Genomic DNA, 17,140 nt, shown 5'->3' with positions numbered 1-17,140 from the left:
AACTATTGTTAAGAAAGCCTCATATGACCGGACGTTGCAAAATTTCAAGGACAGCTTTTCATATAGGAAAAATACAAGGTCGCTCGGTATTGTATCTAGGTCATTAGAATATTTTCTAAAGAAATCAAACGACATTTAAAAATAATAATGATATTAAAATTTTATCATCCATATCAAATTATAGGTACATATATGTCTAATCTCTTGCACCGCATATAATATTTGGCGCAGTACAGTCACGTGCAATAACATCTACTCATAGCCCGAAGTCACTCTTCGAAGGCCGCAAAAATATGTGACACGCTTTTATGGCTCTACAAATAAGAACGTGTCAGATATTTTTGCGGCCTTAGTTGTGGAACATTATTGCACAATTCTCTTGGGGTTATTTTTGAGCTATTCGGATGTCTATTCATAGTTATTCTACTTAAGTTCATTGAACATAATATACTTATAGCAAAGAAACAAAGAAAAACAAGTTACGACTGCCGCAATCAAAAACATATGTCGATCAATAAATCACGTATACTTAAAATACATTACCGATTATAGTAAACACATTTACACCCATCGCAATAAAATCTAAAGTCGACTAACTTATAAGAGGTGCGAAAAGACATATCGGTAAAATGTCCGTTATGACTAAAAAAAAAAACAGTGTGTAATGTTTATTTTGTGTATGTCATTGCACTTACTATGTTTAATCGAAAGTCATTGAATCGGTGAATCCTTCTAACGGGTTTTTATGTTAAATGTCCCAAGACAATCAATCGCGACTGTCAAACAGACCTACGTAACATACTTTATTAAAAAATCCTGCTAACAGTAGGTACGGTTGATGCAACTTGAATTTATGTATGAGTCAATTATTATTCGGATATTAAGTTAGACAAAGGCAAAAACTAAATAATAAGAAGCGATTGATAATCACGATTAATTAATGGCGCAAATCAAAATTTATGTCAATCGCTTTTAAACACGCAACTTGACAATCGTTTCAATGGGGATGGCAAACGGTCAATCATATATGTATCGAATCTAACAGTCGTGTTTTATCGTCACGGGGCCGCATGCATGCGTAAAATAAGCAAATATTAACATCTACATACTTATATGTAAGTACAAATTTATTAGCTGGCTCACCCACAGTAAATTTTAGTTAGTATTATTTCTAAAATAGTCAGACAATGTAAAAATGAGTTTATGTTCGTGACATGTTGTTAATTAGAATAAGGGCGAGGTGTGTATAACCCGATTGCAGTGTTTAGGGGACCAAATTTAATGTATTAATCGTGAAACTATTTAGTTTTATGGCTAACTGAAATTGTGAACTAGACAAGTTGTACAAAATGGTGACACGATTGTATTAGGTATCGTCGATAGGATTTAACAGAGTTAAAATCGAAACAGGCAAACTTTGATACCCAGCAGAAGGTTAATGTTGTATGTAGCATGTAGTACTAAATCTCTTCCCGTAGTTATTGAGAAATATCGTTAATGGGCCCGATTCGGATTTTGTAATAGACATCTATTAGATATCTTTTAGACATCGCCAAGATACAATAACGATATGTTTAAGATCTAACCTGTCAAATTTGACATTTCCGCGATTCTGGAGATACTCTTGAACGATTTCCACAAGATATTACTTAGAGATCTAATTCACATCTAATAGATATCTAACACGATCTATCGTAAAAGTGACATTGGTTGCCCGAATTGCGCTGCAAAAGAGAACTAGTTGAAATCTAAACTATAACGTATCTAGAATGGATCTAGTACGTGTCGTCTCTTGTGAATATCTTGAAGTTCGAATACGGCAGAATGTTTCAATCAAATACCTTAGTAAATACACTTCCAGAGAGCTCTATGTTGGCACTGCAACTTACCTGTAATATAAAACGAATCAATCAGTACATGTTATATATTCATCAACTTGACCAACGATCATTAAATTGTCTATTATATATGCTAGTAACCTATAAAACTAATATTCTACATACTAAATATCTCAAGAATGTTCTATAGTTTAACATTCTAGACATTAAAGGACCTTTATAATTATATTTAATGAATGTCTTTATTAAATAAACATGACAAGAAAAAATGTAAAACATGATATTTACACCAATAACTAAATTATAAATTGTGCTGTCATATTCATAACTCTATTAATTTACTAACGTTGTTCATGACAAATATTGATTTTAGCATTAATCATTATTTTAATTTTGCATATACTTATGAATAAATTAATTTATTGTCGTAAATAATTAGCGACTTCGATCAGGAAGGAATTGGCACATTGATGATATCTTGTACTTAATTTAAATATTTATTATCTATGACAGCCATACTCTAAGTGTGTTCCGCGGAACCCTAGGGTTCCGCGACACCCCTGCAGGGGTCCCGCAATAATTTAGAACACTATGCTTTAGTCGCCTCGAAAAATTTTACTATGCCGCCACCGTATTGTAGGGTTCCATCAAGTATTTCACTTTCCAAAAGGGTTCCGTCAAAAAAAAATATTGAGAACCGCTGATCTATGACTACTTATATAACATAATGATTAATATGTTTAAATTTCTGCGTTAGCGCTCTTTCATATAATCTGAAACAATATGAGACCAGCCGACGTGATTAAAAATAGGAAGGTTATTCAATTTGACCTATGTTATGTCCATCTCTATGATTTCACCTAGGGAAAACAAGTCTGACCCGACTTCAAATAATGATATGTCGTGTTAGCGACATTGTACTCATGTAGGTACTAAAATTCCTAAAAAATTAAGATGGCAATGTTTCAGCAATTAAAAATGTACTTAGGTATCATAATTAACACCTAATCAGAGGAGTCCATCTATATGAAGCAATTTAAAAGGTGATTATAAAGATATGTATATGCAATATTTGTTTATATGTAATTTAAAAACCGTAGAGGGATTTCAGTTTTTGTACTTTTTATTTTTACGAATTATTTTTAAACAAGTAGGCACTTCAACGACGATGGCCACCTATAGATTATACGAGTGAATACTTAACGTTATTTACCAAAACTAGAGGTCAATGCTCTTCGAAAACAGTTATAATGTGACGTTAATCCAATACTGAAGTACGTAATGTACCAACACTTACCGTTAATAGTTTTCTTAGTAGCTACGGAAAAAAAATGCCTAATTCATATTATCCCAAAAACTACTGACGGACAAAGATACCTACTCAAGAATCTCTACAGGAACCCTCGATGTATATTAATGGTACATATATTCCAACGTACATTAAAATTAATCTTTACACAAACTATATACACGAAATAAAACTCTGCTCATTAAACGATTTAATTATTTTATTACACAAGTAATTAGGCCGTTTACACACACGTTTGCGTGTTTATTGAGCAACGCAGGATTGGTGTATATCGATTTAAACACACGAATGTTGCTAACAAATAAATAGTTATAAGAGTCCATCTAAATGCATCAGCAATTCAGCATACTTTAACAATTTATAATGTAATCCTATTTTCAAAATAAATCTAATCTAATCGTAGGAATTTTGGTGGTGTTAAGTTTTGTCCCTGACAAATCACTTCAGACATAGATACCTACTTATAGTTCGTTTTTTTAGCATTCGAAAGAACTTGAAAGAAGGTAAGCGATTTTGACATGTCTTTTAATTGAAAAACACTTTTTAAAAATCAATAACTATTACTTTTCAAAATCAATAACGAAAGTAGAAGACTATAAAAGATCGTATTAGATTCATAATTGTTACATATTTACCGTAAGTTATTTTTAAAATGTGTTTTTCAATTAAAAGACACATCAAGATTGTTTACCTTATATCTAATGCTAAAAAAAACGGAGTATAGACTCTAGAATAAATGTATGATAAAACTAAATTCCGAAGAGACAATTTTGGGTTTTAAAGTTTTGTTTGGGATCTATTTTACATTCCAAATTACCTACATACTACGTTTCAGTCGGTTCAGACGAATCTTGCGGTTTTATGTTCCACATTTGACATTCTATACGCAATACTAAGCCACATGCGCGGCTAAACCGCAACGCAACGGTGTGGACAGTCCTTTACCGAGTAAAAGCGTTTCAGCGGCCAGACCGTCGGGTCACGCCGAAGAAGCTCCCTATTGCAAAACTTGAAAAGGTTACACTTATGTAACGGCAACTTATGTAAGCGCAGGTTATTTTGGCATTTAAACTTACGTTTATTTGCACTGTAATACAGTTTGCAACATAACGGTGAAATAAATGTAAACACACATTATAAATTATCTGAAATTATTTCCTGATTTCTCCATATCTGTCCGGTTGCATAGTATTGTTGTCTAGACTCAATTGAAAGCCTGACATTTTAATAATTGTTTTAGAAAGTAATGTTGACAAAAGGTGTAATATACATTCAATTGGCAGATCTTAAGGTGATGTTCGGGTGGCAACAGCAGAGCTACATCGCTGTGGCGACATTACTGCGGTGGCGTTGATGCTGCCGCTATATCCGTCAATTTCCTTGATAAAATGAGTGATGGATTGAACGTCGGGTCTCTATTGTTTCCCAAATCGTTTTAAGCCATAATGTATTGTTTGCCCGCATTTTTGTTAGTCATAATTCATTTGGTTCAGAAACGCGTCACTACTCAGGATCGCCATAAAACAAACCTAACCTAACTTATCTATAAGATAACCTAACGAAAATCCTGAAATGTTAACGGTTTCAGTTTTATGACTAATTATAATATGACAAACAATACATTATAACTTAAAACTTTATGGGAAACAACGAGACTCCTACACGCGGCCGCCGCAGTAATGCCGCAACAATAAAGGTAAGGTTCCGATTTTAACTACAGCTACTTCACTGTTATGGGGTCGTTGTTGTCGCCGACGATGTATCTCAATTTCGATTGTGGCCTCGAATGTTCATTTCCCCGAATATCCAATCCTTTTACGTCCGATTTCCCGAATGTCCAGTCGCTGTACGTCCAATTCCCAGAATGTCCAGTCCCTCCTTGATAAAATACGAGTAACATACGAGCACAAAATGCTGTGTCTCACAGCTAAGTGTTATCACTATTTTAATATTAATATAGGCCGGTAGCTTGAACATGTCATGATCGCTTAAAAGTCTTTGCTTACGGTGGCGTCGTTGATCGGGTCGCCACTTTCCCGAATGAAGGTTGATGGAGGCGATGGCTGAGATACGCGTCGTACTCGTGAACGGGTGCTGTTTGTGGAGACGGGTCTGTTTAAGCTAACACGAATATATTTAGTAACTCTATTTTTTAATTTAATTGCAGTGAGACGCCTCATTCGGTTCTCGTATTGTTTTTTTTCTCGTAATGTGTTAATCATACAGGATTGTGACTCTTGGAGACCCTATACATCTCTAAGGATAATTTGATAAACTATGTTATTTTTTAGTTCTGACACTTAGAGACATTTACACCTCTAAATACGTTTAGATTTTTTTCCATGTATCTGTGTATGTATTATTATAGTTTTTTTTATGTAATTCGACATTAAGAGACCTTATACATCTCTAAGTAATTGTATTACGTTAGTTTGATTTGGTAGTTGTAGTTGTATTTAATAATTGTTGATGTAAAAATTATTTTGCTTGTATGTAAATTCAATGGTGACGTGTAAAAGTGCCCTTGTGGCCTATTTGCTGAATAAATGTTGAAGTTGAAGTTGAAATTATCAACAATGACGCCGCAACAGTAATTCAGCTGCAGTTGACATCGTAATGTCACTTTTAGTTTCGATTTCTAAGTGGCAGGCAACTATAAGGAAGCTGAGAACGGTAGCCAAGATGACAATCATTTATCGGCAAACTAGCGACCCGCCGCGGCTTCGCACGGGTTAACAAATTATACATAAACCTTCCTCTTGAATCACTCTATCTATTTAAAAAAACCGCATCATAATCCGTTGCGTAGTTTTAAAGATCTAACCATACATAGGGACAGACAGACAGCGGGAAGCTTTTATACTATGTAGTGACGCTAACGTCCATCGAAAAGTAAAAATGTATCTGTACGAAACCTCTTTTATCACCTCTATTGCTTGGAATTAAGACTGAAGGTGGCATATAACTTTATTTTTTATAAAAGTTGAAAGGACGGTGATGATTAATTCAACCGGTGAGAACCATTTTACGACCTTTTATAAACACGATCGAAAACAAAGTGCCAGAGAAGGTATGATCCGTGACATATTCAAGCAAGATTTATTATTTTGCGCAATCATATTAAATGTTAAATCCGCTTTTATAGGTTGACATAAGATGACCATTCGCTGATGAGTGGTAATTGAACTTTAAAGGGATTATCTTCGTAATTTGATGGTGCTTTAAGTAGGGCTTGAGGCCGTGTGATGATAGCTCATATCAAAGATTAATAAAATTGATTGTGTAAATGCATGTGTAAAGTATATCCTGGCTGAATTGTCTTGTCCACAAAATTTGGTTTTAGACCGAGTATCGAAGTCGGAAGAGTAATTTTGAACATCTGTTAATTGTTTGTTTTCTTCAATTCAGTTCAACAGTTATGTGTGTTTGTCTATTTACTTTGTATAGTATTTTATAAACCTATTTTTTGCTTAAACAATACAATACAATACAATACCAATACTCTTTATTGCACACCTCAATAAAAGAAAACAATACAAAAAGAAAACAGAAACACAAGCAGAGGTAAACAACAGGCGGTCTTATCGCTAAAAAGCGATCTCTTCCAGACAACCTTTGGGTAGCGGAAAGTAATAAATCTACATCAGTAGGTGTTTCAAGTGCAATGAAAGAAACCTATCCCTAAATACACAGATAAGTAACAAACAAATCACCATGCGAATAAAAATAAACAAATAATAATACATACCTATACTCATACATAAACATTACCTACATATTTAATTATTTACACATTGACGTAAAAAATCCGGTACATTTACGTCCATATAAAATCCAATTAGTAATAAACCCGTACTTAAAATCCAGCCTCGATTCGTACATACGAAAACGTATCAACTTCTAAACCAGTTTACAAATTCACTGCTATAACTAGACCTCAAAACCTATAGCAAGTCTACGTATACAGAGATCAACCTTACATTGGTTTATCGTGCCATTTTCGACATAGTTGACCGAATATAGACCTTATAGTGACTACAAAAGGTCTACCTATGGTCACTTCTGTTGCTATTAGTGTTGTGAATGATAAAGATGAAAGGACAGCCTTCACCTCTTACCTCTACGATTGAGCATTCTATATTTAATTCTAATCGCTCATGGAACATTGGCGAAGCTATCTTTTAAGAGAACCAGTATACGTGCATGGTCTATTGGTATGGATCTAGAGATCGGGTTAGACTGGTCAGTGAAAGGATCTGGGATTGTATAAGATTGTGATCGGATGGGAATATTGTAAAGTGAATCTTCCATATGCGCTCGATTGGTCGTCTCGTAATATTCTTTTTAATCAGGGGTCCGCAAATCGTGGTTCATTTGTAACTATAAAAAAACCGGCCAAGTGCGAGTCGGACTCGCGTTCCAAGGGTTCCGTACATTACACAATTTTTAACAATGTATTTGTTTATGTGAAATGTGAAATTTCAGATAATTATCTACGTGAAACGGTCTTTGAGAAAAACGCATACTTATTGTAACTGATTTGCAAGACCAATGTGATCCCAAAAGTGCAAAAAAAGAAGTTTTACACGGAGAAGCACCAAAACATTAGGAAAACAAATTCTCAAACGATGTGATTTTGTCAGCAAATTCAATGATAATTTGGATTTGATTGTCAATTCAGTGTTTTGAATTTTTTTTAAATGGCGGAGCCATGGTGATTAGTGACATAAGTAGGTACCTATAGCTCACCTCAGACCATTTATATTTACTAGTTATATTTGCTACTGACAAATTACTGGGAAAACCATACAATCATAACATAATTAGTTAGGTACTAGTTTTTATAAAACCTGTGGTTTATAATTGCCTTAGGCAGCATGTATATATTAAAAGGCCAGAATATGTGACAAGTATCATAAATGTACCATTGCATGGTTGCATATATAGTTCGTCAAACCAATTTATCAGTAGGTAAATAAGAACAATAAAACTACTCATCCTTTTCTTTTGGGTGCTAGTACTAGTGTAAGACAAAGATAGTATGATTCTCTCTGTCTATGTTTGAAATGAGACAGTCCTTTGACAAACTATAGTACTGTAATTTTATTATCAATATACTTTGAAATTCAACCACTCATGCCTGCCAGCCATAATGAAAACAGACTACTTATACATACATCCGTAATCTCTATTGCAATAGTCATAAAACTTAAAATTAAGACGAAACAGGAGCTGAGATTTAAATATTTTAGGTAAATATACCCGTCTCGCTAACGGAAGCGGCTCCTAAAACTAGTGCGATAAGGACAATGCGAAAAATCCTGCGTAATAATCTCAAAAATCGAGGTTTCGTACTCGACTGTTTCCTCCTCCAAAACTTAACCAATCGTAACCAAATTTGTAAATCTAAATGATTATGAAATTATCTGTGTCGGACCGATTTGTTTTTTTGGCTAATTAATATCAGTTTTGAATACCACGCCTCTCATTGCGGCGTAATCAATTAGGCAATTTTGACCATTTTTGAAGGGCTCTAAGCGCCTTAAAAAACGAAAATATCAAAAAAAGCAAAACGGTCCGACACAGATATTGACAATATTAATCTGTGTTGAAAAAATCAAAACCCACGGAGGAAACAGTCGAGTACGTTTGTATGGAGAAATGACCACTCCTGTTGGCTCTTAAATGGCAAACCGGGCAAACGTAACTAACGTTAGTCCAGTGAGACTGCGAAGCAAATATATGTCGGCGGCAAATTGTAAAATCAGGCAGATCATGAAATGCCTAGGCATATCGTGAAATGTCAAAATCACTGAAGTGGGATTCTTTTTCCTGGACAGTTTACACTTCGGGCATCTGCGTTCTGCAGCAACCTAACGAACATGCCACCTATCTACGTACTCATATTGGTTCATTGTGACTCCCGTCAAAACATTACACAGAAACTTTACGATCGGGCGGAATTTTCAATCGGCCGCCGACATACCTATACAAATAGCGACACTCTTATAACTTAGCTGACTAATAATATACCTTAGTGCTTTGAATTAAGGTTTACGAATGGTTAATTTACAGACGCCGTTGGTATGACCGGTTCTAAACCAAACAGAGCTGAGATAATATTGAGTTAGCTCTAATTTGCACTTAGAATCTCAAATTTAAGTTATTTTATGAAATAACGAGCAGACGAATCGCCGGATGGCAAGCGATTACCGCCGCCCATGGACACCCGCGACACTAGGGTTGAAAGTGCGTTGCTGGCTTGAGACTAGGGCTCCCGGTATCCGTGTTACACGCCGAAACGAATACCCGTGTTCTTAAGCCCGGCGGTGCTAAGAACACGGTTTACACGGAACCGCCGGGATCCGGATACGTATCCAATAAACGTTCCCAAGACACGTTTCTCAGACACGTATCTCCGTTTACACGGGTACTTAACACCGGCCCGAACGGATCCGAAACAGGTTGACCCAATCAATGCTCTAGGTCTGGGTATGTAAGGTCTAATATTGAATGTTGACTTCAGATGAACTCGTTTGGCGTACGATTTTTTTTAAATTATTTATAACTGTGTTGATATAACATATTTAGCCAACTATTCAATATATTAATCGAAGTAGGTGTCCCTATCGTATATTGTCTACTATTTTTAATTTTAAACCTACTCGTCCCTAGTTTAAATTAAAACCTTATTTTTTTACTATTATTGCTTTTAAGCTAACATATTTATTATTAATTACATAATTAATATAATTATATTTCAATCAAAGAAATACATTTTATACATGTATAATAGGGATGATGACACATGATGAATTTTATAACAAAATCTAGTAAAATAGATAGCAAACGAGCAATTTATCACAATAATGTGGATATTAAAATAAAATATTTAAAAATTACAAAAATACAGGACCTGAAAGATTCAAAATTTAAGTTTTTTTAACTTCCAAAAACGATAAAAGTATAAGGGTACCATTCGATTCCTTACATTTCATCCAAAAAAATATTGTATAGCAACTATATACATAAACGCAATATTTCACCGACAAAAACGCAATTTTCTTGTTTTGTCCATACTACAAGATGGGCGATGACGTCACGGCCCCTGGCCGTTTTGTATAGGGCGTTTCGCGAGTGAAGTGCGACTGTCGGCCTTTGACTACAAATTCTGACTTTTGTGTTACTTTAACGCAATGGGTCCCATATAGACATTTGATCCTAAAAACAAACCCGATCGATTGATACCATAAATGAAAATGATAGCCTAGCCTATTGTGTAAGTCATATAGTTTCGTGAAGAATAGATGTGCAGACAAATACTACCTATATTAGTTAAAAATAACAGTTAAGAAAATAAGTATGAATTACTTCGTGGTTATTTCTTCTTGCAACGGGCGACCCCCGCGCGGGTAGCTTTCTCGCGCAGAGAATTGCAATCACAATCCAGCGCGGGAACGCTGCCTGCGTATTGGGCACCCTCCCAAGGGCACCAAATCTTATTATTATCAATTTACTGCTGAGCGAAAACAGCAAATCTGCCAACGATGCAAAAAAAAGTACACACAAGCGGCATTCGAAACGCAAGATTTCACGCTAGAACCTTAAAAAGAAACCCATGCTACCTTGGTTACCTAGCGATTATATTGTTAAGAACATTAAGATAGATCTCAAAATTGGTAATCATTCATTTTCACTTGGGTCACTTTCACACGAGTGTTCAGGTAATAAATGCCGGCCGCTGGTGTTCCATTCATTAGAACGTGTTGTTTTCCAATACCCTTTTGTCTGATATCGCCGAAAACAAGTAGGTTCCCAAACCCTTATCAGAACTGCCACAACCAATTATAAGCTTTATGTCGGTGTAATAAGGTGAACACGTCTACACAAGAAATTGTAACAAATGCAGCGGCAGATACAACTGATTATTTATCATGGTTTACTATAATACTTAATACCTAGATGCCTGGCTTACGTAAGTTAAAAATAATACGGTTAAAAAATATACATTTCTTATTGACAGAATATTTATTCGATAAAATATACCTATTCGAGAAAACTCACACATACATTGTAGGTAATATCAGTAATATGATTGACAATTGATTGAATTTTAATTATACTTCTAGGACTTATATCTACAGATTATTAAAAATATAAGAACTGTTTAATAATGTGCAATTGATAAGAATATTGTATGTATTACCAGATCATGCATGGCCAGTTTTTATCGTACAGTCTTCTCTTTATACTCTTTATTGCTTTTATTTTTTATTACTAGCACTTTATATTTATTGCTATCAAGTTATATAATAAACCATAAAGTATTAGTATTTGAAGTCTTATATAAATACTTTTTTGATAGTAGCATACCTACATACCTATACCTACTGTATTTCTAATTTTCTACTCGTATTGCAACATCGCAAGCAAAAACTACCTGCTCAGAAAAGGGTTTTGTAAACCGTTTATTGAATTTCGACTCTATGAACCACGAAATAAGGTTAAATATGACAGAAACTCCTCATGAATCTTTTGTCTAAGTATTCATTTGTAGCTCTTAAGTACCTACGCCGGTTCGTTCCTTCGCTACTAGGGCTCCCGGTATCCGTGTTACACGCCGAAACGAATACCCGTGTTCTTAAGCCCGGCGGTGCTAAGAACACGGTTTACACGGAACCGCCGGGATCCGGATACGTCTCCAATAAACGTTCCCAAGACACGTTTCTCAGATCCGTATCTCCGTTTACACGGGTACTTAACACCGGCCCGAACGGATCCGAAACAATTTGACCCAATCAATGCTCTAAGTCTGGGTATGCAAGGTCTAATATTGAATGTTGACTTCAGATGAACTCGTTTGCCGTACGAATTTTTTAAAATTATTTATAACTGTGTTGATATAACATATTTAGCCAACTATACAATATATGAATCAAAGAAGTAGGTGTCCCTATATTCTATATTGTCTACTATTTTTAATTTTAAACCTCGAGTAGGTTTAAAATTAAAAATACTAAACAGTCCCTAGTTTAAAACCTTCATTTTTTTTTACTATGATTGCTGGTAATGTTTATCGCAAATAAAAAATTCTTATTCTTTAAGCTAATTTTGTTACATAATTATATTTCAATCAAAGAAACACATTTTATATAGTGGTGTAAGTAATATAGTTTCGTGAAGAATAGATGTGCAGACAAATACTACCTATATTAGTTAAAAATTACTTTGTGGTTAGAAAATAATTATGAATTACTTTGTGGTTATTTGTTATTTTTATCAATTTACTGCTGCGCGAAAACAGCAAATCTGCCAACGACGCAAAAAAAAGTACTCGCAAGCGGCATTCGAAACGCTACCTTGGTTACCTTGCGATTATATTGCTACATACATTAAGATAGATCTCAAAATTGGTAATCATTCATGTTCACGTGGGTCACTTTCACACGAGTGTTCAGGTAATAAATGCCGGCCGGCGCGATGGTATTCCATTCAATAGAACGTGTTGTTTTCCAATACCCTTTTGTCTGATATCGCCGAAAACAATTAGGTTCCCAAACCATTATCAGAACTGCCACAGCTTTATGTCGGTGTAATAAGGTGAACACGTCTACACAAGAAATTGTAACAAATGCAGCGGCAAACATTTAAGAAGTAAATGTTTCCCATTGTTTTAAAGCCGCACAGCCCGCACCACACTAAAAAGCATTTTCTATGATAAGAGGGACAGAAAAAACAATTAGAATGAACAAGAAATAAATATGATTTTTAAAATATTGTGTTTAAGTATGACTCCAGTTCGCCACTTAGTCGATCAATTCATAAAATACAGTCTTTCCAAGTTACTTTAATTTAAAATAGTTTTTGTTATGTTGCTAAATATTGTAAATAATATTTATTAGTACAGTCTTAAAGTTCATTTTATATGATAAGATGTAAGACTTTTCGCAAATTCTAAATTAATTATGTATATTAAAAGTTGTAAGTACATTTCTTATTGGCAGATACACATGTTTATTCTTTAATTTTTACATAGTTTACTATAATAACACTAAGATGTCTGGCTTACGTAAGTTAAAAAATAATTAGATTAAAAAATATACATTTCTTATTGACAGAATATATTCGATGAAATATACCTATTCGAGAAAGAAAACTCATATATACATTGTAGGTAATGTCAGTGATATGATTGACAATCGATTGAATTTTTACTATATACTTATAGGACTTATATCTACAGATTATTAAAAATGCATGGCCAGATTTTATCGTGTACAGTCTTTATACTTACTCTTTATTGTTTTTATATTTTATTGCTAGCACTTTATATTTATTGCTATCAAGTTATATAATAAACCATAAAGTCTTTATAAAATACTGTTTTGATAAGTAGCATAGGTATACTGTATTTCTAATTTTCTACTCGTATTGCAACATTGCAAGCAAAAGCTACCTGCTCAGAAAAGGGTTTTGTAAACCGTTTATTGGATTTCGACTCTATGAACAACGGAATAAGGTTAAATATGACAGAAACTCGTCATAAATCTTTTGTCTATTCATTTTTAGCTCTTAAGTACGCCGGTTCGTTCCTTCGCTACTCGTCAAGGACGTGTCCGGAGCCACGGGTAAATAAGATCCGTTTCTTCGAATACCCGTTTATCCGTGGAGACGGATCTTAATTACACGTTTCTTAATTACACGTGTGGAACGGGCCAGAAAACCGTGTACGTGTTATTCGGAAACGGGTATTCGAAACGTGTAAACGAAACACGGACTCGACCGCGAGCCCTATTCGCTACTCGTCAAGGACGTCTCCGGAGCCACGGGTAAATAAGATCCGTTTCTTCGAATACCCGTTTATCCGTGGAAACGGATCTTAATTACACGTTTCTTAATTACACGTGCGGAACGGGCCAGAAAACCGTGTACGTGTTATTCGGAAACGGGTATTCGAAACGTGTAAACGAAACACGGACTCGACCGCGAGCCCTACTTGAGACGGGAGTACACTCTTTTCTTGAAGGTTTGAAGGTCGTATCGGTCCGGAAATACCGCAAGCGAATGTTCATTCCACAGTTTAGCTGTGCGAGGCAGAAAATTTGGACCCGTAAGTCTTTCCCATAGAAATTGCAAAGTTAAGTGAATCTAAAGTTATTTTGTACGGTCAGCTGCAGAGAGAGGGTGACCGTGCATACAATCAGTCTATGCAAGGTGGTCACCTCTCTCTGCAGCTGACTAGTACGCTGTACCTTTACAGTCGGGATATTTTCCGCTACTAAATAGAGACTCAAATAAGAAAAACGGGATATTTATGTGGGTTTTATCTTTTGTTGTATTGTACACATCCATGTACCTTGTGACCTTTTTCTGGCCTGTGTCATTTGACTCAACAATCAAAGTTAATAACGATATCAATTACACTTGGTCAAATTATACTTTGTGATTTTCTTTATTGTTTTAAAAACCATACTAATGTTGTCCCTCATTAAGAATTTACATAATGAACTCATAATAAGATGTATAATAACTTTGTTACACACAACAGCCCTGCAAAATGCCCGTACTGTTTTATCTACTGTGCTTTCACTTTCGCTAGAATTGCGTAAGCGCAGATCGGTCGAGTTATTGCGTTTAGATAACCTAACTCGAGTTACTTACTGGGATCACAATAAATTGATCTGCATAAACATCTTACGCATAAATATGGGGCATTATCTATGAAAAGGAACCTTATTGACATTAAGTTATTGTCGATGGCCACAGTGTCGCGCGGCATTGTATACCTTACCGATAAATATTTTAATCACTACATACCTAGTATAAAACAAAGTCGCTTCCCGGCTGTCTGTCTGTCTGTCTGTATGCTTAGATCTTTAAAACGCAACGGATTTTAATGCAGTTTTTTTTAAATAGATATTAGAGTGATTCAAGAGGAAGGTTTATGTATTATTTGTTAACCCGGGCGAAGCTGGGGCGGGTTGCTAGTTTTAAAGAACTAATTAAGAAGATAAATAGACTAACAAAATTTTAACTTTAAAAAAAGTAATTTTAGTTACTCGCGCGCCATGTTTCGGGGAGCTAGGTCTGCAGCTAGGCTAGCACGATAGCCTACTCTGCCTAGTATCCACATCAGTGGATACTCATAAGTGGGTACTTATGCTCATGTTAGTGCTTGAAAATGGAGACCTAGGCTCTGCGAAACATGTCGCACGAGTGACTAAAAATACATGAGTAAAACCCTAAAATTAGCTTAATGTTAGTATGACTCACGAGAGTTTAATGTCGATTAAAGATCAGGATCGAGAGACCTGCAAATAGCATCAACAAAATCTCGTAAATATTATTATATTTTTGTTGAATTGCGTATTTTGGTTTCAATGACAAATCAATATCACACCAAAATTACAATAACTCAATAACCTTGCCATAAACAAAAAACCGGCCAAGTGCGAGTCGGACTCGCGCACGGAGGGTTCCGCACCATCAACAAAAAATAGAGCAAAACAAGCAAAAAAACGGTCACCCATCCAAGTACTGACCCCGCCCGACGTTGCTTAACTTCAGTCAAAAATCACGTTTGTTGTATGGGAGCCCCACTTAAATCTTTATTTTATTCTGTTTTTAGTCTTTGTTGTTATAGCGGCAACAGAAATACATCATCTGTGAAAATTTCAACTGTCTAGCTATCACGGTTCGTGAGATACAGCCTGGTGACAGACGGACGGACGGACGGACAGCAGAGTCTTAGTAATAGGGTCCCGTTTTTACCCTTTGGGTACGGAACCCTAAAAACTGTTTGCCAATATGGCGGTTTACCGTTAAACTGTGGAAGGAAACATCCATCAACTAAGGTGATCGAACTGTAGGTGCTCAATATTTTAGCTTTTACACAATTAGTACGCCTTTTTTGTCTAACAAACTTTAAAAATATACTGCCGTATTCGAACTTCAAGATATTCACAAGACACGACACGTACTAGATCCATTCTAGATACGTTATAGTTTAGATATCATCTAGTTCTCTTTTGCAGCGCAATTCGGGCAACCAATGTCACTTTTACGTTAGATAGAGTTAGTCATATGCTGTGTAAATCGTTCAAGAGTATCTCCAGAATCGCGCAAATGTCAAATTTTACAGGTTAGATCTTGAACATATCGTTATCGTTTCTTGGTGATGTCTAAAAGATATCTAATTAATGTCTATTTCAAAATCCGAATCGGGCCCATAGTCTCATTCAGAAGAAAGCATGAAACCAGACATGCATGTATATAAGAAACTATAATTCCTAGCAATGTACTTCAAAGACATATACCTATTGTAGAGAATTTAATGTTTATTGGCAGTTTCGTTGTGACTTGAACCATTTTTCTAATAACAATTAAAAACGGGACACAAAAGTCAGGGGAAGAGGGTAAACATAACATAACATACGCGTGTTTTTGCCGCATTGAATGTACCTTGAACTTAAAACCGGACTATATCATAAAACCACAATAATCATACAAAATATAATGTTAAGAAAGGCTCACAAACAAGTTAATTTACCTAATTATAATACTTGGAACAAAAACCTGTTAGAGAAACATAATATGCTGCTTAAATTAATATATAATTTAAATAAATTTTGCTGGCAAATCGAACAAACATTTATTTTTACCTACTACTTCATTCTACTGTTGCAAAATGGTTCTTAATGCAAAAGCATAGAGTTGGTTTCATATCAATCGGCTTTTGTGTTATAATTGGTCCTGCCTAGTCATTCTTTCCATTAAGTAGAATAATTTATGTTAAAGTAGATTAACGAATTTTATATTGAATTGTATACTACTGTCCTGTGTAATTAAATTGTTTTATTTTGAATATTTTGCGCTGGAACTTGCCATTTTGTTATTTTCCATTTTTTTTATAGACAAGGGGTAATATATATATTTTCTTCGAATATTCAGTAACAAAACAATATTTTTGTAATTTAAAAGTCAGTCCTGGATT

The 17,140-nt window shown here is 35.0% G+C and overlaps 1 protein-coding gene and 1 long non-coding RNA gene across 5 annotated transcripts in view; one reads left to right on the top strand and one right to left on the bottom strand.

Annotated features, from left to right (window-relative positions):
- Positions 1–17,140, top strand: part of LOC134657883 (uncharacterized) — a 485,626-nt gene that overhangs the window by 303,479 nt on the left and 165,007 nt on the right. The window lies entirely within an intron of this gene.
- The window catches only part of LOC134657799 (A disintegrin and metalloproteinase with thrombospondin motifs like), a 231,981-nt gene that overhangs the window by 196,112 nt on the left and 18,729 nt on the right, over positions 1–17,140 (bottom strand). The window contains exon 1 of one of the 4 annotated variants that reach the window (XM_063513357.1): positions 1,842–1,860. The exons of the other annotated variants lie outside the window; for them this stretch is intronic. The gene's annotated coding sequence lies outside the window, so the exon portion shown is untranslated. Of the gene's footprint in view, positions 1–1,841; positions 1,861–17,140 lie in introns of those variants that run through there. 4 annotated transcript variants of the gene reach the window in all.

This window comes from Cydia amplana, chromosome 21 (assembly GCF_948474715.1).
Source record: "Cydia amplana chromosome 21, ilCydAmpl1.1, whole genome shotgun sequence".
NCBI lineage: Eukaryota > Metazoa > Arthropoda > Insecta > Lepidoptera > Tortricidae > Cydia > Cydia amplana.
The sequence above is the reverse complement of the archived record's forward strand: the minus strand, read 5'-3'. Positions and strand labels throughout refer to the sequence as shown.